The following is a 13,818-nucleotide window of genomic DNA, read 5'->3' on the forward strand; positions in this document are numbered from 1 at the left end:
GAATGAAAAATGAAGAGAAAAATACCCCCAAATCCAATGGCAACAATGACTTCTACCAAAAAAATGTACTAGAAAGGAAGCCTTTACACATGCATATTGAAATTGACAATATGAGGCAATTTAGGGAGCTAAATTAAATCAACTTCATCAGTCTGCGAGAGTGAACCAACCGCTTTCTTTGACAAATCCAGCTATTATTAAACCAGGCAGTGTACTCAGCCAGTTACCAGCTCAACTCTCAGAATGCTGATGACATGAAGATAGAGAGAAAATGTATTCTGTGAGCATCAGAAATTCAAATTTAAATTCTTATGTATAATCAGGTAGCAACTCAAATATTCTAGTTACTTGATTATCAGAGGTGAAGGCAGTTCAAATGCCTTTTGGTATGTTTTATCAATTCACATAAATCTAGTACCTGCTTCCATCAATAAAAAAGGTGAAATCTCTAACCTAAACTATTGTCTTATCCTTCCTGTTACTGTCACTAAAGGCATCAATTCAATAATGGGGAAAAACAGTAGGCTTGGACTTTGGTTAAATGTAAATTTTGGGGATTATTTGACTTATTCATTGTATTTGTTTCATTTAAAGGGGAAAGAGTTGAAGACGGTAAATCTTAATTTCATGAGCTAATGCCAAATTACATTATCCTAACAATGGTAATAGAGGCAACTGATTACAAAGATGTCTTTTTGGCTGTGACTAAAAGGAACATTTCAATTCTAATTGTAGACAAATTAAATATACCAGGGATTTGGCATGTGACATTTCAGCCTGAAGAAGAAACAAAGTATGTATAATTTTCTCTTGGCAGACTAATTCTGAAGAGGAGTGTGTGTGCGTGTGTGTGTGTATGTGTGTGTGTGTCTGTTAAATAGGAGCTAAATGCCTTTAGAACATGAGATAAACATATAGCACAAAACTTTCCACTAGAAAAAATAAAAAAAAAGTGAACTTCAAAGGAAAGCCACATATTTAACCTTAGATTTTCTATTAGCCACATGAATGAAAGAGAAAAAGATAAATGGGTGATACAAATTTTAATGATAACATTTATTTAACCCAATATATCCAAAATAGAACATTTCAACAAACAACCAAAAAACCTTATGAGAAAATCCAGTGTGTGTTTTATACTTATTATTCAGTTTGGTCCAGCCCGTGTTTTTAGAGTTCATCAGGTAGTGGATGCCTGATTAGACGGCGCAGGGACACAGGTGAGCAAATCTAGGTTTAGTTGTGGCCTTGAAACCGTCTCATCCTAAACTCATCCCTGAACAAATCTCCCAAATATTATCCCTTCTTTATTCCACCTGTCAAAAGCAGGATTACATTTCCAACTATATAAAGCTGATTATGACCTAGAGCAATAGTAACAATAAACCTTTGCAAGGTTTTCAAACCTGACCTATGATTATAATAGTTCTCCTAAGACCTGAGGATCATTACTCATTACCAAATGTCTTTAATATTGTGATTAAAGTTTGTTTTATAAGGCTGTGGGATATAAATGTTTTTTTAAGGCTGTGGGGTATAACTTTGTCAGGAATAAACCCAATTAGCTTTTAGTTTTTGTTTTCTCTGTGACTATGCCATGTAGCATGTGGGATCTTAGGATCAAGCTAGTGATCCCTGGAGTCTCAACCACTGGACCGCAAGGGAGACCCATCGATTAGCTTTTAGAAAAATGTCACGTATTTGTTGTTTACCTCCAATTCATTTCTGCATTGTTCTTTGCTGACAGAACATTGCTTGAAAATCTGTCTGCTGTGGAAGTGACTTTATCCCCTTCTTAGGGGTAAATCCTGTGATCCCCTGTGAGGTTGGGGTCCCCAGTGAAGAGGCTGAGAGGGGGAGCCCTGTCTCTGCAGGATTTATTGGGAAGGTCACTCTTGGTGAACCTCTCTCAGGCACTGATAAAGCAGGTGTGAGTCCCACAGGTGTAATTTGCTGAATGAGAGAGACAGATAGACAGACAGAAACACACACACACAGAAGACAGAAGGTAAACAAACTAGGGTACATAGTACTGATAGCATGTTCCGCAGCCCTGAAAATATCTAATTACAATGTGTTTTCAAAAGTGCCAGGTCTGTAAGAGACTAAAAAGGGATGAACAGTCAGGTGCTGGTGTAGCAAAGGCTTTTATTGTCATTTCCTTTGTTCTTATTAAAGTTGAACAATAGTCTTTAGCAGCATACCTGTAAGGCTGAGAATTTTAATCCCCTTTTAAGATGAGAAGAATGAATGAGAGGGAAATAGTTCAATCCTTCAACAGATTAGTAGAGTAGATTAGAGAGCAGGTAAGTGAAATGGCTAGAATTACCTTGTAAGTCAGCGGCAGGACTTGAACTGTAGAGCCTGAGGGTATTTTTATCACTTGGGTACCAACCTCTGGGCTGGGAGCATCTACATTAATTGACAGAGACTCTAGCACCGGGATCAGAACAGGCCTTGGGAATCAAACACATCATATTTGTTTCCCCGCTATTCCAAAAAGTTTAACTTTTATGTTTCAGGAAGGGATAAATGGGGAAATAAGGTAAAATGTTGTAAATCTTTGTTTTTGTTTGTTTTGTTTTGTGTGTTTTTTAAAGGTAAATATGTGCTTTGTTTTGTTGCCATGATGCTGGTCTTGGGTTTAACTCCTACTTGTTTCAGCAAAGATGGATTCTCCTCGCCAGGTTTATTACTTAAATAGTTATTCACTTGAGTAGCTGTGTTTCTGAAGCAATTTTGGTCATGTCACTGGACACGGTTCAAGTCAGACAGGCTGATGGGGGCCTTTCCATGTTCCTTACTTGGGTAATTGCTATTTCTACAAATGTCAAAAAGCACCATGTTTTCACAGAGCTGTGAACACTGTTGTCAATTCAAGGGCGGAGAATGCGCAAACTATTTCAACGCTTTATGGGTATTGATTTAGGAATAAACAAAAGGAATCCATAGTTAATACTCAGGCCTCTTGCTTATAAATCCAGTGGCTATAAGCTGTAGCCATCCATTAATCAGAAGGATCTAGGAAATGGCTAGGAGAGCATTGCCACCCTTCTTCCAGAGAAGAGTCATGATTTCTTTTAATCGTTCATTATCAAGCCTGCCAAATCATATTCAAACAAGAAAATATCCTAAACAGAAGCCATATTTCTAGTGGGCTCCTGTGTTATCATTTTTTGCTCATAATGTGCTACTGTAATAAAGAAAGATTGAATGGCAGTTATGTCCACAAGAGAATTATAATACAGGCTAGAAGCTGAGACTCAGTGGCTGTTGGTGGAGACGTGTATTTCTTTCTGTGGTTTAAGGCTCCAACCAGCCACCATTCAACCAGCAAAGACTTAAAGCAAAATACTGCTATGTCCTCACAAGGAATAGATTTCATTTCCCCTACTACTCAGGGGAAGATGAGAAACCCATCTTCCAGGCTAGAAGGGGAGGTGACCATTTCTGTGCACAGGCGTGGAGGGAGCTGGCTTGGAAGTTTTCACTCCTGGAAGGCAGTGCCGGGCAGGCTCCATCATGGGCCACACTGGTACCTGCTTCCTGAAGGTAGGCACTGTGGCCTCTGCGATCTCCGAGGACCACTGATGACACCTGGAGCAAGGGGATGCTGCCCAGGTCAGGGCCAAGCCTGCCCAAGGCCTCATATCACAGAGGGAAACACGTCATGGCTCAAAACAGAACACTTCCAATTACAGTAAGCAGACCTTATGGTCTGGAGGTGACCTCTGCCCAGACCTCCCCGTATAGGGGGAGCAAAGCCAGGCTCCACCTTCCCTGAGCCTGCAGGTTCCTCCTGTGAGGCTCATAACTTGGGATGTGCATCCTGAGGAGGTAGAAAAGCCCTGGAGAGCTGAATCCATTACCTCAGACTCTGATGGGTGTGTGTGCTTTGTGCCTCTCCTGGTTTTGACAACTGAAGTACAAACAAAATGATACAGAACCTGGATCATTATTTTCATCAATCATAAAACCTATACTGGATTCCATCACCTGGTCTGGTTCAGACTTTGCATTAAAAATGAAGTAGGAGGAAATGAACTCTGCAGGAGAATCCACAAACCCCACTGTGTCTCTGGCTGTGGGAGGGAATGATTGAAAAAACAAAAAAGGTAGACAAAACTTCCTACTTTCTTCTATTGCTTGAAAGTCTTTGCTGTCTTGCCCTATTGTTTCAAGCAGAATGTACAGTCGGAATTTCATGATTTCCTGTAAAAGTAAATTTTACAGATTTTTTGTGACATCTTGATCATGTCCATGACCCATTTTTCTACTGGTTTAATCTTCTCCTTCTTTATTAATTTTAAATAAGAGCATTAGCTCTTCACCTAAAAATTATATTGCATTTATGACAATTTTTATTTCTCTTATGACTTTGTGATATTTTAAAGTTAAAATGTTTCTATAATTTAAGTTATATATTTTGTCTATGGCATGTGTATTTAAGTCAAGCTGAGAAAGTGCTTCACTCCATCTTTTTATTTAGAGATAAATGATACTACATTTTCTTCTAAAACCTTTGTGGTTTTCTTTTTTAAAACTGTGCTACTTAATTTTCCTGAAATCTATTTTCATATAAAAAATGAATTAGAAATCCAATTATGTGTTTTTTTAAAGAAAAGGTGAGACTGTTTCTCAACCACATTTATTGAATATGGGATTCAATATAGGATAAATATGCACCTAAATAAATCCAATTGCTTGCACTAAACACAACAAAAACATACTGTCAAGTGAAACCATGGAATGGGGAAGGAGGAAAAATAATATAATTACGGGAACTTAAAGTTTTGCACTCAGAGAATATTATCATTACTATTATATATTATCAATTAGTATTGAATGTTAATTTTTTAATGGGGAGCTGATAAATAGGAGGATGAAGAGGTCATGGACTTTTTTTTGAAGAGGTCAAAACAGGAAGTGAGAAGTCAGCCTTAAACCTCTAACAATAATTTGGGGTTAAAAGCTGTATGTAAAAACTCCATCAAATCTATTGAATAAAAATATACATGATCCTAGGGCTTCCCAGGTGACGCTAATGGTAAAGAACCCACCTGCTAAGGCAGGGCATGTAAGAGCATGGGTTAGATCCCTGGGTCAGGAAGATCTTCTGGAAAAGGGAATGGCAACCCACTCCACTATTCCTTCAGGTACAATCCCATGGACAGAGGAGCCTGATGGCCTAGAGTCCATAGAGTCACAAAGAGTCAGACACGACTGAAGCAACTCAGCACACATGTATACAGGATCCTGATAGTTTCAGGGTAGAAAAGAATGAAAATAATTTATTTCAAAAGAGTGAAAATAGAAAACTCAAATGGTTTTTAAAAGTTAAAACAACAGATAAGAAGATACATTGTATATCAGAGGAAAGTTCATTATCTATTGGAAATATGCTAAGTTTTTAGTGCAATGCCTGACTTGGATAAGTGTGCAAGAGGTAACTGACATTGTCATGGTTGCTGTTGTTACTGTTCAAAGTGTACACTTTATAGCTTTATTTTTTAAATAAAATATTCAAATTTGATTTATTAAATTATCACTTGACAAACACTTTAATTGTACTATTTTGCTGTAATGAATAAAGCTGTTTTGAATATTCATGTACAAATTTTCTCGTAGACATGTTTTCAGTTCTGTTGGGTATGTACCTATGGGTGGAACTACTGGGCCATATGGTGACTCCATGTTTAACTGTCTGAAGAACTGAAAAGCTGTCTTTCCAAAATGACAGGACATCAGCAATGTATGAAGTTTCAATTTCTTCATGTCCCTGCTAACATTTGTTACTATCTTTTTAACTTATTATCTACTGATTGTGAAGCTTCCCTGGTGGCTCAGTGATAAAGAATATGCCTGACAACGCAGGAAATGCGGGTTCAATACCCGGGTTGGGAAGATCCTCTGGAGAAGGTCATGGCAGCCCACTCCAGTATTCTTGCTGGAAAATCCCATGGTCAGAGGAGCCTTGTAGGTTACAGACCACAGGGTTGCAAAGAGTCAGACATGACTGAGCAACAAAGCACAGTGAGTGTGAAGTAGTAGTTCACTGTGGTCTTGGTTTTCATTTCTCCAACAAATAATAATACTAAGTATGTTTTTTTCAGATGTTTATTGGTCATTTATATATTGACTTTTAAAAATGTTTTTTCAAATCCTTTGTCCATTTAAAAAATTGGGTTATTTGTCTTTTTTACCGATAAATTATAATAGTTGCAAATTCTAAGATTTATTAGTATTTCATCCCATTCTGTGAGTTGTCTTTTTGCTTTCTTGACAGTATTTTTGATGCACAAGCATTGTTAATTATTATGAAATCTAATTAATCTATTTTCCTTTTGTTGCTTGTACTGTTGGTGTTGTATCTAAGAAACCCTTGATTAATTCAAAGTCACAAAAATTTACATCTGTGCTTCCTGTTAAGAATTTTATAGTTTCAGCTCTTACATTTATGTCCTTGATTCATTTCAGGATATTTTGTTAATATGGTGTGAGGCAAGGGTCCAATTTCATTATTTTACATGTGGATATCCATTTAATTCCAGCACTGTTTGCTGGAGAGGCTCTTGTTTCCCTATTGAATTATCTTGGCTCCCTTTTTGAAATTAACCATGAATGTAAAGATTTATTCATAGACTTGTGAGTCCATTCCATTCACGTGCATGCATTTCCTTTGGCCAGCTCCAACCTTCTTAAGTGCTATAGTTGGTTTGAAATCAGAAATGAGTTCTTCAACTTAGTTCTCCTTTTCCACCATGGTTTTGGTTATGTGGGGTTCCTTGTGTTTTCTTCACTTCATATTAATAAATGTTTTATTTGGATTATCTTTACCACCAAAGAAATACATGTTCTCCAGCCGGAGGGATGTATGTAAGTATCTCACATTGTTTGAGACAATCTGAACTGATGCTTGTTATCTCAAGAAAATTAGCGATACCAAGGGAACATTTCAGGCAAAGATGTGTACAATAAAGGACAGAAATGGTATGGACCTAACAGAAGCAGAAGATATAGAGAAGAGGTGGCAAGAATACACAGGAAAACTACACAAAAAAGATCACGACCCAGATAAACACGATGGTGTGATCACTCACCTAGAGCCAGACATCCTGGAATGTGAAGTCAAGTGGGCCTTAGGAAGAATTACTACAAACAAAGCTAGTGGAAGTGATGGAATTTCAGTTGAGCTGTTTCAAATCCTAAGAGATGATGCTGTGAAAGTACTGTACTCAATATGCCAGCAAATTGAAAACTCAGCAGTGGCCATAGGACTGGAAAAGGTCAGTTTTCATTCCAATCCCAAAGAAAGGCAATGCCAAAGAATGCTCAAACTACCGCACAATTTCACTCATCTCACAAACTAGTAAAGTAATGCTCAAAATTCTCAAAGCCAGGCTTCAGCAATACGTAAACCATGAACTTTCAGATGTTCAAGCAGGATTTAGAAAAGGTAGAGGAACCAGAGATCAAATTGCTAACATCCACTGGAACATCAAAAAAGCAAAAGTGTTCCAGAAAAATATCTACTTCTGCTTTACTGATAATGCCAAAGCCTTTGACTGTGTGGATCACAATAAACTGTGGAAAATTCTGAAGTGAAGTGAAGTCGCTCAGTCATGTCCGACTCTTTGCGACCCCATGGATTGTAGCCTACCAGGCTCCTTAGTCCACAGAATTTTCCAGGCAAGAGTACTGGAATGGGTTACCATTTCCTTCTCCAGGGAATATTCCCAACCCAGGGGTCGAACCTGGGTCTCCCACACTGCAGGCAGACGCTTTACCATCTGAGCCACCAGGGTGCAGGAGATGGGAATACCAGACCACCTGACCTGACTCTTGAGAAATCTGTATGCAGATCAGGAAGCAACAGATAGAACTGGACATGGAACAACAGACTGGTTCCAAATAGGAAAAGGAGTACATCAAGGCTGTATATCGTCACTCTGGTTATTTAACTTATATGCAAAGTACATCATGTGAAATGCTGGGATGGATGAAGCACAAGCTGATATCAAGATTGCTGGGAGAAATATCAATAACCTCAGATATGCAGATGACACCACCCTTATGGCAGAAAGTGAAGAGGAACAAAGAGAAGAAGAAATAAACAGCCTCTTGATGAAAGTGAAAGAGAAGAGTGAAAAAGTTGGCTTAAAATTCAACATTCAGAAAACTAAGATCATGGCATCTGGTCCCATCACTTCATGGTAAATAGATAGGGAAACAGTGACAGACTTTAGTTTTTTGGGCTCCCAAATCACTGTATATGGTGACTGCAGCCATGAAATTAAAAGACACTTGCTCCTTGGAAGAAAAGTTATGACTAACCTAGACAGTATATTAAAAAGCAGAGACATTACTTTGCCAACAAAGGTCAGTCTAGTCAAAGCTATGGTTTTTCCAGTAGTCATGTATGGATGTGAAAGTTGGACTATAAAGAAAGCTGAGCACCAAAGAATTGATGCTTTTGAACTGCGGTGTTGAAGAAGACTCTTGAGAGTCCCTTGGACTGCAAGGAGATCCAACCAGTCTATCCTAAAGGAGATCAGTCCTGGGTGTTCATTGGAAGAACTGATTCTGAAGCTGAAACTCCGATACTTTGACCACCTGATGTGAATAACTGACTCATCTGAAAAGACCCTGATGCTGAGAAAGATTGAAGGCAGGAGGAAAAGGGGATGACAGAGGATGAGATGGTTGGATGGCATCACCGACTCAATGGACATGAGTTTGAGTAATCTCTGGGAGTTGGTGATGAATAGGGAGGCCTGACATACCACAGTCCATGGGGTCACAAAGATTTGGACATGACTGAGCAACTGAATGGACTGACTGACTGATCCTCACATTGTCTAAGACAATCTGCACTGATGCTCAGTATCTTAGTATAATTAAGTGTCTTCCTTTTTATCCCCAAGGAGTTCTAGTTGGAAAAGCAAATACTTGGGCAAAGTCATTTTAGGTCAAATAGGAGCTAAGTTCTTTCAATATCCAAGTAGGGAATTGAGTACGCTAGAGAAGTAGGCACAATCCATTATCCACTCCAATTCCATGGCTTTTGAACCTATCTTTACTTCAGCTTTTTGATATAAACTTATCAATCATTTACAATGTCAAGTCATCTCTCATAGGATATCCTCTGAGTTAAAGTAAAAATCGATCTTTTCACTGAGTCTCTCCTTTAGGACAAAGCATGGAGAAAATGTTTATTTAATTTCTCATTTTTATCTCCCTAAGATTATTACATTTGGAAATGCTTTCGAATGTGTGTTAGTTACTTAGTCGTGTCCAACTCTTTGCAACCCCATAGACTGCAGCCCACCAGGCCTCTCTGTCCATGGCATTCTCCAGGCAAGAACACTCGAGTGGGTTGCCATTCCTCCTCCAAAAGGAACTATAAAAAGAAAGAAAGTGAAGTCACTCAGTTGTGTCTGACTCTTTGTGACCCCATGGACTGCAGCCCATCGGGCTCCTCCATCCATGGAATTTTCCAGGCAAGAGTACTGGAGTGGGTTGCCATTTCCTTCCCTGTGCTTTAGAATAGTATTTATATTTAAATATTTTCTTATTATGGCCATAAGAATTTACATAAAATATTTACACTTAGCAAATAAGCTTTTTAAAATCATACTCAACAATGTGCTATGCTGTGCTTGGTTGCTTGGTCGTGTCTGACTCTTTGCTACCCCATGGACTGTAGCCCGCCAGGCGCTTCCTCCAGGGGATTCTCCAGGCAAGAATATTGGAGTGGGATTTCATGCTTTCCTCCAGGGGATCCTCCCAACCCAGGGATCAAACCTAGGTTTCCCACATTGCGGGTGGATTCTTTACCGACTGAGGCACCGGGGAGGCCCATACTCAACAATACCCAGCAATAAATAACACTCAGTTAAATTTTAGCATTGCATTCATCAAGTATGATACAGTAACATAGTCAATAAAGATAAATTTGGCAAAGACTTTAACCATGTAATCGACCTTTTAAAGTGAGTAAAGGGTGGAAAACACCCAAAGCAAAGTATAAGAAGAACAGTTTAATACTCTAGAGCAAATAAGATGAGGAATTTATAGCTACAGGAATTTGTGTATAGGTTGCTTGGTTTTACTTTTTACTTGGAAAATTAAAAATTATGGAGGCCTGGAAAAATATATGAATACATAGTTTTCTAGTCCAATAACTGTGAGAAGAATGTTCATGAAATTGAAATCAAGGAAGAAATATTTGAAATTTTTATTAAATATTTTAATTGTATTGGGTTTTGGTTTCCTATCTGTTTTTGGACATTGACTTAGAGAAACATCCTTCAACTTAAAAAAAAAAAAACAGCTAAATAAGAAGACATTATACAGCAACTTACCAGGGGCACTAGCATGTCCTGTGATATGAAGAAATAAAAAAGCAAAAGTGAAAATTGCTCAGTTGTGTTGAACTCTGCAACCCCATGGACTATATATTTTTACGAACTGAGCTATGAGGGAAGCTCTTAGGTTAAATAATATTGAACCTGTTTTTTGGGGTGTGGAGGGAGAGAATTTATGAAATAAACAACCATCAATGCTGAGTACCTGAGGCACATTCAGCAAGATTTTGGATGACTGTATTATTTTAAAACTCTAAAACTTATTTGCTTATTACAAAAGTCTTGGTTTATTTAAGGTGACAAGTGTTTTTATATGAAAGAGAAAAGATGAAGAAGGAGAAGAGAGAACGAGGATGCATGGCTATTTTGTGTCTTTTCTTTTCTGTTGGGAATATTTTGCTTCTGTATTTCAGACGATTCACCGATGGATTCTCAACAAGGTCAAGAATGAAAGGAACATAGGTGCCCACTGTTAGAGAAACCCGGAAGAAGCCTCAGGATCAAGTCATGAACTTGGTAAACACTTACATTTGCTTTTGAAGACTGTGTTAGTGAAAGTGTGAATTGAATAAGTATTGAGTTCCACAGTGTTTCAAGTTAAAGGTCACTTCTAAAGCAAGAGGTTTCTCCCTGACTCTTCCCACTCTACACACATTCTCTCTCTCCCTCCTGTAAGGTGACTCTTGTAGATAGACAAAAAGATTTAGTTTCCAGAATTTATGTCATGTACTGAATGTCTTCAAGAAATGCATTGCAGGTCACCTAATTTCACATCAGTGATGATATTAGGAAGAAATGGCAAAGACTGATAAGGATTGAAGGATGCTGTATAAATATCCTGACCTGAATTACCAAAGAGATATTATGAGGTCATTTATACAGTAGAATAAAAACTAGTGTAGTATACTGGGTTGGATAGAGTGTCTTGCTCACAAAGAAATAAAATTCACTTTATTACTATATGTATTTTGAGAAGTATGGCATTTCTCTTAAGTAAAATCTACCTCGCTCTAAAATATATCATTGGCAAATTATTATTATATAGCTATATATTTAGAATATATGCCTATCTTGATCAAACTATAGAAACAACTCAACTAAAACAAAAATATTCTATTCAAGCAACCAAATGATCATTTATCCTATGTAAGCCAATGCATAGAGACACAGCCATGTTAAAAGTGTAGTCCTTATCCACTTGCAATTAGCTTTGTGGTAAAAATAACACCCTACTCAGTTATTCATTCATGATGGAAAATGCAGACAAAGAAATTTGGGAGCTAGAGATAGCTATTTCTTTTTATTACAGCACTTGAGTCTACTGTTTAATTGTTAGATATAATACCATTCACTGCCCCTGGAAACAATGACAACTTTCTTTTCCACCTCTGCAATTGCCTCATGAATCAAAGAGCTCTGGTAGGCTGCAAAAGTAATAATAATAAAAATGCACCATAAATCTCTCTAAGCAATTATCATATTTCATGCCTTATTATTAAATGGAACTTTGAATTTTTCAACTTAGGTAGAATGATGATTTTATGTTGCGTAAAATGTCTTTCATGCAAATGTATTGCAAGATGATATTTGGGGGGAGAGCACAGGAATTCATAAGGGGACTCACCTCATTTGTGATAAAGAAGGCTGAAGGCAGGTGTGTATACTGGTCCTTCAGTATACATTCCACCTACATTCCACCATGCCTGGGCAAGCAGTATTATCCCAAATGAGGCTAGTCCTTGACTTCCCCATTAGCTTGTCTAAACCATTGTCTTGGAGAAATGGATTCAGGATTGGTTTAGTATTCTGCATCAAGACTGAAAACAATATGAAAATATACTGCTCATTTCCTTTTATTTTTAGCAACCCTAAGGTGATCCTTAAGAATCACAACTTGTAGAGAGGGAAAAATTACCCTTTTATGAAGCAAAATAAAACTTTTGACTGTTGATTTTGAAACACATCTTTCTTATGGGAAATTAGAGTGGGGACATTGTGAGAGACAGTAGACAGTGTTCTTAATAACATCATGAAGCAGCAGCAAGATGGGCATCTACAGTAATAGATTGGTTCTTGCATTTTGAATAATTTCCCCTTGTATATATAATGCTTGCCAAAGTCTGAAAAGCACTGCAACAGATGTTAATAAATGCTTTTGGGTTGACTAAATTTTAAAAATTTTTGCATGATTATTCACACATGACAAATTAGAAACTGTATGAGATAACGCTATATATATGGTCCCTTTTCTCTTAAGCATTCAAATCTAAGACCAAATTCTGAAAACAAAATAACCAGTGGATGTCATATTTCAGTCTAGAGTAGATACATTTGAAGAATTCTAGACAAAGCTTTATACAAATAAAGATTCATAGTGTGTGAATCATGGTGTCTGCCAATATGCTACTTCATATTGACAACGAAAGTAATATCACAAAGGCTTTGGAATATCTTGAAGGGTGTTGTGGGTATTACTGCCCAATGAAATTGTGTGTGTGCTTGTGTGTGTGAGAGAGACAGACAGAATTAGAGACAGAGAGATGGAGAGAAAGAGAGAGACCTCCACCCTTAATAAACATATGCAGTCATCGTTATTTAGTTTATGGAAATCCATTCTTCTACTAGCATGGGAGAACTGAGACTCAAATTTTGCATGAGGATAATTCTCATTATATTTAATGGGCAATTTTAAAGATTGGAAAGTATCATTTAATGTTATAAAATTCCAATTAAATGACTTCAAAAGAGTTGTTATTCTTGTAAAATTGCTTGAAGGATATTGTGCTATAACAGCTTTACATGAATGTGATTGTATTTAATTCCTACCACTGCTTTGTAATATATGCACAATTATCCTTACATAAGGAAATTAAGAGGTAATGAATTCTAATACCTATTACTTGCCAAAGAAAACACTGTCTAATTCTGTAAAGGTACACAATTTTCTTAAAAACATCAATAATATTTTGCATAGGCAACTTACATATCATATCTGTATATGTGACTCATAAATATATATGAAGTATTCAAATCACCCATAAATGCATGTTTGTTATTATTAGTCTCCTCTTTTATGTTCTTAATGATGTATCATGAAATTCAGTACCAAAGCAGAATAATGCAAACTGTGACACACAGGAATACAGTGCTTTATCAGATTCTCGATGCCAGGAGGTTAATTTGGAGGGCACTGAAACTTTTAAAAGAACTAGACTGAACCGTTCCCTTAGGAAGTGAATGCACACTGGTTTGTCATTTGTGCAGATGCTGTTTGTCTTTGAGTCTCTGCCTGGCCAGTGGTGTTGGTCAAATTAATGATCCAGGCTTCCCTGGTGACTCAGATGGTAAAGAATCTGCCTGCTATGCAGGACACCTGGGTTTGATCCCTTGGTTGGGAAGATCCCCTGGAGAAGGGAATGGCACCCCACTCCGGCATTCTTGCCTGGAGAAT

The sequence above is a fragment of the Capra hircus genome, chromosome 13 (assembly GCF_001704415.2).
Source record: "Capra hircus breed San Clemente chromosome 13, ASM170441v1, whole genome shotgun sequence".
NCBI lineage: Eukaryota > Metazoa > Chordata > Mammalia > Artiodactyla > Bovidae > Capra > Capra hircus.